The sequence below is a fragment of the Etheostoma spectabile genome, unplaced genomic scaffold (assembly GCF_008692095.1).
Source record: "Etheostoma spectabile isolate EspeVRDwgs_2016 unplaced genomic scaffold, UIUC_Espe_1.0 scaffold00018797, whole genome shotgun sequence".
Taxonomy (NCBI): domain Eukaryota; kingdom Metazoa; phylum Chordata; class Actinopteri; order Perciformes; family Percidae; genus Etheostoma; species Etheostoma spectabile.
This window is the reverse complement of record NW_022604473.1, coordinates 5,540-14,389: the sequence shown is the minus strand read 5'-3', so window position 1 is coordinate 14,389 and position 8,850 is coordinate 5,540. Positions and strand designations below refer to the sequence as shown.

The window sequence follows — 8,850 nt, the reverse complement described above, 5'->3', positions numbered from 1 at the left end:
AGAGCCACAAAATATTGGAACTCAGCACTAATCGAGATCAGAGAACTTAATAACTTTACTGGTTTTAAATTAAAAATGAAATCATGGCTGAAATCAGCCCAATCATGCTCCCATCCAACATAAACACTAACAGCCAATCTTTATGTAGTGAAGTCATGTTGTAGTGGTCTCTGTGATTTTATTGTTGGTAATATTGTTGTTGTGTTTTAATGTTGTGAAATTGTATTGTTGCCGTTGTCTTCATGTTGTGGTTATTGCTGTCAAAGTAGTGTTTTTGTTGTTTGTTCTTATAATGGGCAAGTTTTAATACTGTTACATGTGATTGTTGTCTTTACTACTGTGTTAGATTTCCCTTCTGACAGACATGTTATTCTCTGTTTCCTGCCCAGGGAATACGGCTGAAAATTAGCTTATAGCCAATAATGGTACTGCTAAGGAGCTGAGCATTGTCCCTGTCAAATATATAAATAAAAAATAAACAAATAAATAAATAAACTGTTACTGATGTTCAAGAGCTGTTTGTAGTAACACAAATATCGCCAAAATTAGTAATGCATGATTTATAATCTCAATGTGTGTAAAGTGTGTATCTTTACTCTAATACTGATGGCGTCAGCTTTACATTAATTTATTGTGTTGATAATCAATGGACTTACCGAGCCTTTCTGCAGTTCCTCACAGCTGGAATCAGTCTCTGTTTTCCCTCCGTTGATGTGTTGTACTTCTCCAGGTCCAACTCATCCAGAACCTCCTCTGACATCTGCAGCATGTAGGCCAGAGCTGAGCAGTGGATCTCAGAGAGTTTCTTCTCTAATCTGTTCTCTGACTTTAGGAACTCTTGGATCTCCTGATGAACTGAGTGGTCGTTCATCTCCGTCAGACAGTGGAAGATGTTGATGCTTCTGTCAGGAGAAATTTTGGTCTTCTTCTCCTTCAGGTTGTTGATGGCTCTCTAGATGATTTGTGGACTGTTTTCTGTCTGACCCAGCAGGCCTCCTAAGAGTCTCTGGGTGGACTCCAGAGAGAGCCCATGAAGGAAGCGGACAAACAGGTCCAGGTGGCCATTTTTACTCCTCCATTGTTCTCTTCAGGAAGACATTAGAGTTGGGTAATGTTATCATTGCCATCATTTAGGTCACTGTTGTCACAGGCTCAGTCTTTTCCCAGGAAGTCCTTGAGTACCTGTGTGATCCTGTTGGTGTAACAGTGGAACAGATGAACGAAGCAGTAGACTGTTTTCTGGAAGACCGCACTCTCTCTTTTGAAGATCTGTGAACAATCTCCTGAGTACAGCGAGGCCTCTGTGACATCCAGACCACAGTGCTCCAGGTCTTTTGGTAGAACATGATGTTTCCTTTCTCCAGCTTTTCAAATGCCAGCCTCCCCAGCTTCAGAAGAACTTCCCTGTCAGCCTCCATCAGCTCCTGTGGACTCTCTTCCTGAAAGTACTACTCCTTCTGGGCGTCAGTGAAGCCTTGTACTTCTGTTACCCTGTCAACACACGCAGGAGGGATCTGATTGACTGCTGCAGGTCGGAACGTTATCCAGACTAGAGCCGAGGGAAGCAGCTTCCCCTGGATGAGGTTTGTCAACAGCAATTTGACTTTAGGACTTGTGTGTGACATCATGAACAGCCTCATTGTTGTTGAAATCCAGTGAAAGTCTGCTTTCATCCAGGCCATCAAAGACAAGAGAAGTTTCTCTGCGGGGACCTCCTGTGATGTTGGATGGAAAACATGGAGCAGCTCCAGAAGACTGAACTGCTCATCTTTGATCAGGTTCAGCTCCCTGAAGGAAAGAGGAATCACCAGATCGACATCTTGGTTTTCAAAACACTCGGCCCAGTCCAGACAGAACTTTTGCACTGAGAAGGTTTTTCCAGGGCTGTAGAACCTAATGTTGGGTATTAACCTCCTCACTCAGTTTGTCTGTGATGTAGACCACAGTGTAAATCCTGCTGAGGAGGGTTCCACTTCCTGTTTGATCAGCTCCTTCAGTCACACGTTCATATGTCCCCTTTACTCTGGTCTTATGTTCATGTTTAACAACGTACACTGTCAGGAAATACAAAATGTATATTCATTAAGGACACAAGAAGATTCCTGTTTTCAGACGTGAAGACATCAGCCGACAGATGGACAGTCTTACTTTTTCTGGATCTTTCACCACACTGGGGAAAGATCCAGTCTCCTGATGAAGCAGCCTGGTTCTAGTATGAGGTGATGCACTGTCTGCAGAACCAGTGTTCACAGCTGGTAGAGACTGGATCCTTCAGGACGTCCTGACACAAAGCACAGCAGGACGGCTGCTCCTCCTCTCAAACATCACCCCTCTTCCTCTTTCTGTCAACACATTTCTTTATAAAATGACTTGAAAAAACCTCAAAGCTCAGAGAAAAGCAAAAGTATTGTTACTGTTCTGTTTGAATTCAGTCTGTAATTAAACTGTTACTTTAATCTCAACTCTCCTGCTTTCATAACCACTAATTACTGCATTTTCTCTCCGACTGTCTTAGTAACCATTTAGTGATCTGTCTGTAGTTTGTTCATTAAACAACTCAACATTCACTGCAGCTCCTTCACAGTAAAAGTCCTCCCTGAAAGAGAGATGACTATGCAGAGAGATGACTATTTACTGTTTCACAGTCACTTTGAGCAGCTTAGCTTGATCCGTTTGGGTTGAACTGGGGTAGTAGTAAGTAGTCTGAATATTGAGGTACCCGAGCAGTCTCAGACACACAGCATGTGACAGAGAGTCTCAGGTTCAAGCCCGGATGTGTTCCTTCTCTGTAAGTCATACTGTTTTCTGTATCTTGTCAACTATCAAATGAAGACATGAATGTAATTCAAATATTCTGCAACACAGAATTGGACCAAATCTTCATTTGACCATTTTCTGCCCTTTTTATTGTCTGCTGCTAACGTTTAATCAGTACTGTCCACGGATGTTTGTTTTTAACCTTCAGGAACACTATATGGAGCGAATTCATAAGACTTAATAACACAAACACAAAACCAACAGAACAATAAAAACAATCAGGACATTGGCACAGAAAACTAGAAATGCTATCCGCCACTGCTTCAGCAATTTAATGAAAAATCTTTACGTCATATTTACACGTCTGCAGAGATGTCTGCCCTACTATACTTGCTGTCATCCGCTCCCTCCCTTTAAGAGTATTTTTTGGGGCTTTTCTGCATTTAATTGATAGGACAGCTAGGTGAAAAGGGGAGGAGAGGGGAAAGAGATGCAGGAAATCATCACAGGTTGGACTCAAATCCTGGTCCTCTGCATCAAGGCATAAACCTCTGAGTATATTTGAGCCTGCTTAATCCACTGAACCAAACTGGCAACTCGATCCCTCCCCTTCAAGGTGAGCAATTGTAAAATTTTATGATATTTGGCTTATGTGATAAACGCTGATGGAAACGTTATTTGCTGAATAAATAATGAATTGCAATTACGTTTTAGGTCATTTTATGGTTGCTACCTGCCACAAAATGAAGAAGAAGTTTTAGTTGGTTCCCCCCAGTATTTTCTCTCTGTCTGCACACAAGGGGGGGGGGGCTCTGTCCTCCTCTTCCTCCAAATCACTCATCTTCTGATCTGAAGTCAGTCTGAGAGGAAAAACAGCAACACACTGGAAACTGAGAATGCTATTTCGACTTTTTTATGTTTTATTCTACAGTTTTTAAATCATCAAATTCGGCAAAAAGGAGTTTTTTACAGCAGGTCTGGTGGTTGTCATTGGCGATTGATTGATTAACCAGTTTTTATTTATGCCAATACACATAACGTCCCTGTGAAACACAAAATTTAGATTTAAATTTAATTGATTTGATTTGATTTTTCACATTTAACGTGATTTTTGTGTTCAGATGAAAATATAATCATTTTAATTCAATTTCAATTCAATTTTATTTATAGTATCAATTCATAACAAGAATTATCTCAAGACACTTTACAGATAGACCACACTCCGGAATTTACAAGGACCCAACAGTTCTAGTTTCTTCAGAGCAAGCAACAGTGCGACAGTGGCGAGGAAAAACTTCTTTTAGGCAGAAACCTCGGTCAGACCCGGCTCTTGGTAGGCGGTGTCTGACGGGCGGTTGGGTTAGAATGAAGAGTGGCAATAACAAAAATAGAAAAAATTAGTAGTTTGTAGCAGTTCTTTGTGGTAGTTCATGGCATAGCAGGACGCTGTGCAGCATTACAAGGCACAGCAGGACGTAGCAGGACGTAGCAGGACGTAGCAGGGCACCACAGTGTAGCAGTTGAACATGGCATCACAGAACGTGTAGCGGAACCATGGCAATAGCTGCTACCCTGATTTCGGAGCCTCTCTGATCCAAGGGAACATGCTGGGGAAAAAAGAACATAAGGACTCCGGGGAATGACTCCCAGAAATAGGTTAGTAACAAGCATTTCTGGGACATGGATGCACATAAATGAAAAGATGGAAAGATAGAGGAGAGAGGAGCTCAGTGTATCAAAATAAGTCCCCAGCTGTCTAAAACTATTACAACAAAACCAAGAGAAGACGGGTAAAGAGAGCTCAGCCCGGCCGGGCCAGAACTCTCCCCAACCGGATCGGGGTATGCCAAGTCTCCCTTTGGTTCTATTATATTCTTGATTATATGTTAGATAAATCTGAAAACTATGTGACTAGCTACTACTCCCTAACAATATTCGATTCTATGCCTAACTAGTGTATCAAAATAAGTCCCAGCTGTCTAAAACTATTACAACAAAACCAAGAGAGACGAGGTAAAGAGAGCTCCAGCCCGGCCGGCCAGAGAACTCTCCCAACCGGATCGGGCTGTATGCCAAGTCTCCCTTTAGTTATATTATATGATAGATAAATCTGAAAACAATGTGACTAACTACTACTCCCTAACAATATTCGATTCTATGCCCTAACTATAGCTTTATCAAAGGAAAGTCTTAAGCCTACTCTTAAATGTGGAGACGGTGTCTGCCTCCCGGACCCAAACTGGAACCTGGTTCCACAGGAGAGGAGCTTGATAGCTGAACGCTCTGGCTCCTGTTCTATTTTTAGAGACTCTAGGAACCACCAGTAACCCTGCATTCTGGGAGCGTAGTTCTCTCCCAGGGTTGTAAGGTACTATAAGCTCTTTAAGATAAGATGGAGCCTGACCATGAAGAGCTTTGTAGGTGAGAAGAAGGATTTTAAATTCTATTCTAAATTTTTACAGGAAGCCAATGCAGAGAAGCTAAAACAGGAGAAACGTGATCTCTTTTCCTGGTTCCCGTCAGAACACGTGCCGCAGCATTCTGGATCAGCTGTAGAGTCTTTATGGATTTTTTCGAGCAGCCTGATAACAGAGAATTGCAGTAATCCAACCTAGAAGTAACAATGCATGGACTAGTTTTTCTGCATCATTTTAGACAGGATATTCTGATTTTGCAAATTACGTAGGTGAAAAAAGGCGATCCTGAAATTTGCTTTAAATGGGAATAAAGGACATGTCCTGATCAAAGATGACTCCAAGATTCCTCACAGTAGGCTGGAGGCCAGGGTGGTGCCATCCAGAGTAACTATATCTTTGGATAGTGCGTCACGAGGTGCTTGGGTCCGAGAGCAATAACTTCAGTTTTATCGGAGTTTAACATTAGAAAAATACAGGTCATCAGGTTTTAATATCTTGAAGGCACGTTTGAAGTTTAGCTAACTGATTAGTTTCACCGGCTTGAGTGAAAGATATATGAGTATCATCTGCATAACAATGAAAGTTATGGGTGTTTCCTAATAATACTGCCTAAAGGAAGCATATATAAAGTGAACAGGATTGGACCGAGCACAGATCCTTGTGGGACTCCATGACTAACGTTGGCGTGCACAGAGGATTCATCGTTAACATTAACAAACTGAGATCGATCTGATAAATAAGACTTAAACCAGCTTAGAGCAGTCCTTTAATGCCAATTAAATGTTCCAATCTCTGTAATAAGATATAATGGTCAATGGTATCAAATGCAGCGCTAAGATCTAATAAACAAGTACAGAGATAAGTCCTTTGTCTGAAGCAATTTAGGTCATTAGTAAATTTTCACAAGTGCTGTCTCTGTGCTATGATGAACTCTAAATCCTGACTGAAAATCCTCAAATAAGCTGTTGCTATGCAGAAAGTCACACAGCTGTTTGGCGACTGCTTTCTCAAGAATCTTAGAGAGAAATGGAAGGTTGGATATAGGTCTATAGTTGGCTAAAACATCTGGATCAAGGTTTGGCTTTTCAGAAGAGGTTTAATTAAGCTACTTTAAAGTGCTGTGGTACATAGCCTGTTAATAAAGACAAATTGATTATATTAGTAGTGAAGTGTGACTAATGGTAAAACTTCTTTAAGTAGCCTAGTCGGGATGGGATCTAAGAGGCAGGTTGATGGCTTAGATGAAGAAATAATTGAATTAAATTGATAAAGATCAAGTGAAGCAAAGCAGTCAAACATGTATCTGGTTTACAGCTGTTCTAAGGTTCCTGAGTTTAGAGATAAGTCAGTGCCAGTTAAAGGCAGGTCTTGGTGAATTTTGCTTCTAATAGTTATAATTTTTAGCATTAGCTAATTTTAGCAGTTCCAATCATGTCTCTAGGCCCTTTAAAAGGGTAGATGCCATGAGGCTCCAGCCTGTCACTGGGCCCAAGCCAAACAGGCTTCAGACTGTTGTGGAATATCAGAATAGCTGTAGTTATTTTTTGTTTGTGGTCTTGTGTCTTTTTTAGTTTTACACATTGAGTGCCTTTTATGTGTGTGGTATGTTCACACATAAAGTTATAGTTCTAATAATCTGCCTCTGCACCACCAAGTGAATATACATAACTATAAAAATTAAATAAATAACTGAATATGACGCTGTTGTCCAAACAGGATTAAGGGCAAGGGATAAGGGTTAGGGCTAAGGGGTAAGGGGTAAGATGGAGAAATGGGATTCAGCCTTATATTGTCATTGATTCACAGTGGGGAAAATATAATTTACACTCTGCTGTGATGTCAAAGTGCTGGACAGGCACCCTAAGCGGTGGGGAGGTTGGTGCCTTGCTCAAAAGCACATTGGCAATTCCCAGGATGTGAACTGGCATCTCTCCATCCATCAGTCCACTATCTGGACTTATGGTCAGTATATTTTATTACTATTAGCAGAGGAATGAGACATGAATGAGTTGGTATCAGTTCTCTTGCTATCTGTCAGAGGGTCCAGGTCCAGTACTGAGACCTGGAGGTTCTGGCATTGATGGTAACCCTTCATAGACTGACAACGGATACTAGAGACTCTGGTCTCCGTCTCTGGTTCTGGACTCTGCAAACACCAACAGGTTTTATGAATGTACTTTAACCATCACGTATGAGCCATTTGCATCCACCTTTAGTTTGGATAATGTAGTTCTTTATTTCAGCCACTTGGGAGTGTGGCATGTCACTGAGAGTTAGTTAGCCTATATTACAGTTGTGGTGATCAGTGACGGAAAGGTGTGGATGGGGGGGGGAAACACACGGTTCTCACCGTAGCCGTGAGCATGCCACAGCTCTTTATTAATCAGCACCTGGACTCCATGCTGTCCATGTCGAAGCTCATAGGATAGCCTCAACACCTTATATTATCTTTAAAAAGACAATTATGGAACGCTACACAAATTGCTGCCAATAATTAAAAGGATTCAAAGTTAGTCAGGTCTCTTACTTTGTGTCTGAGGGTCCAGATTCTTTATAAAGTCTGGAGGTTTCTTCTGGACCGGTCACTCGTAGACTGACAGCCTGATACTACAGACTCTGCTCCGTCCTCCTCTTCCTCCAAATCATTCATCTTTTGATCTGAAGTCAGTCTGAGAGAAAAACAACAGCAACACTGACTGGGAGCTCACAACACAACAATCGAGTTTCAACAAGAACATGCACACATATACATACACACACACATGAATCATACTGTCAATCATTCTAACATTTCTTTCCTCCTCAGGGAGGAAAACAGACTCAGAGACTTTGAGAGTAAAATAATAAATGTTGGATTAACACTTACCCTGCCTCAGCCTTCAGTTTCCAGCTGACTCACCTCTTCCTGTTCTAATCATCCTGATCTGCACCCCCCCCCCCCCCTTAATTTAGTGGAAATCAGCTGTTTGTCTTACATTACATTCAACTTTATTGTCGTTGCGCAGAGTACAAAGCACAAAATGCAGTTTATGTTCAACCAGAAACATGAATAAGCAGAAAGGTACAAAGTGATATTAGCAGATGCATGGTAGATAGAAGGAGAATGTATTGCTGCGTTATAAGACCAGAAAAACTATGGCTATGGAATGTAAACAATGCATGAACTACATGCATACATACGTCTATGTGTGTGTGTGCGTGCATGCGTGCGTTCGTGCGTGCGTGTTTGTGTGTGTGTGTACGCGTGTGTTTGTGTGTGGTGCTATATCTACATATAACTGATTGTAAAACAGTCTGCATTTAGAGACAAAGTGTTCTTATTTAAATGAATTATTTTTGTTATTTAATACTTTTCTAGTCTTGGAGAAGAATCCCAAATACTGAGTTAAAGTCCTGCATTCAACTGAAATGCTCCTCAGGCAGCGGTGGAGCAGGTATTTGCATCCTTTACTTCATTAAAAGTACTAAGTTTGAGTGCTAATGAGACAAAACAGCTGTGTGTGTTGGAGTCTCGGCTCATTGTTGAAGCAACACCACCACCTGCTGTCCACAGAAACCAACTACCAGTTAGTAGTTAACTAACTAACTAACTAAGGCTGACTCCACCATATGGCCTTCACTAGATTACTGCCATACAGATATTAACGTTGTTATGAAATTATCAATAAATACAGAA

The 8,850-nt window shown here is 41.2% G+C and overlaps 1 pseudogene; it reads right to left on the bottom strand.

Moving 5' to 3' along the window:
- Positions 1-612: 612 nt before the first annotated feature.
- LOC116682465 (NLR family CARD domain-containing protein 3-like) lies at positions 613-8,085 on the bottom strand (annotated as a pseudogene).
- Between the last annotated feature and the right edge of the window lie 765 nt (positions 8,086-8,850).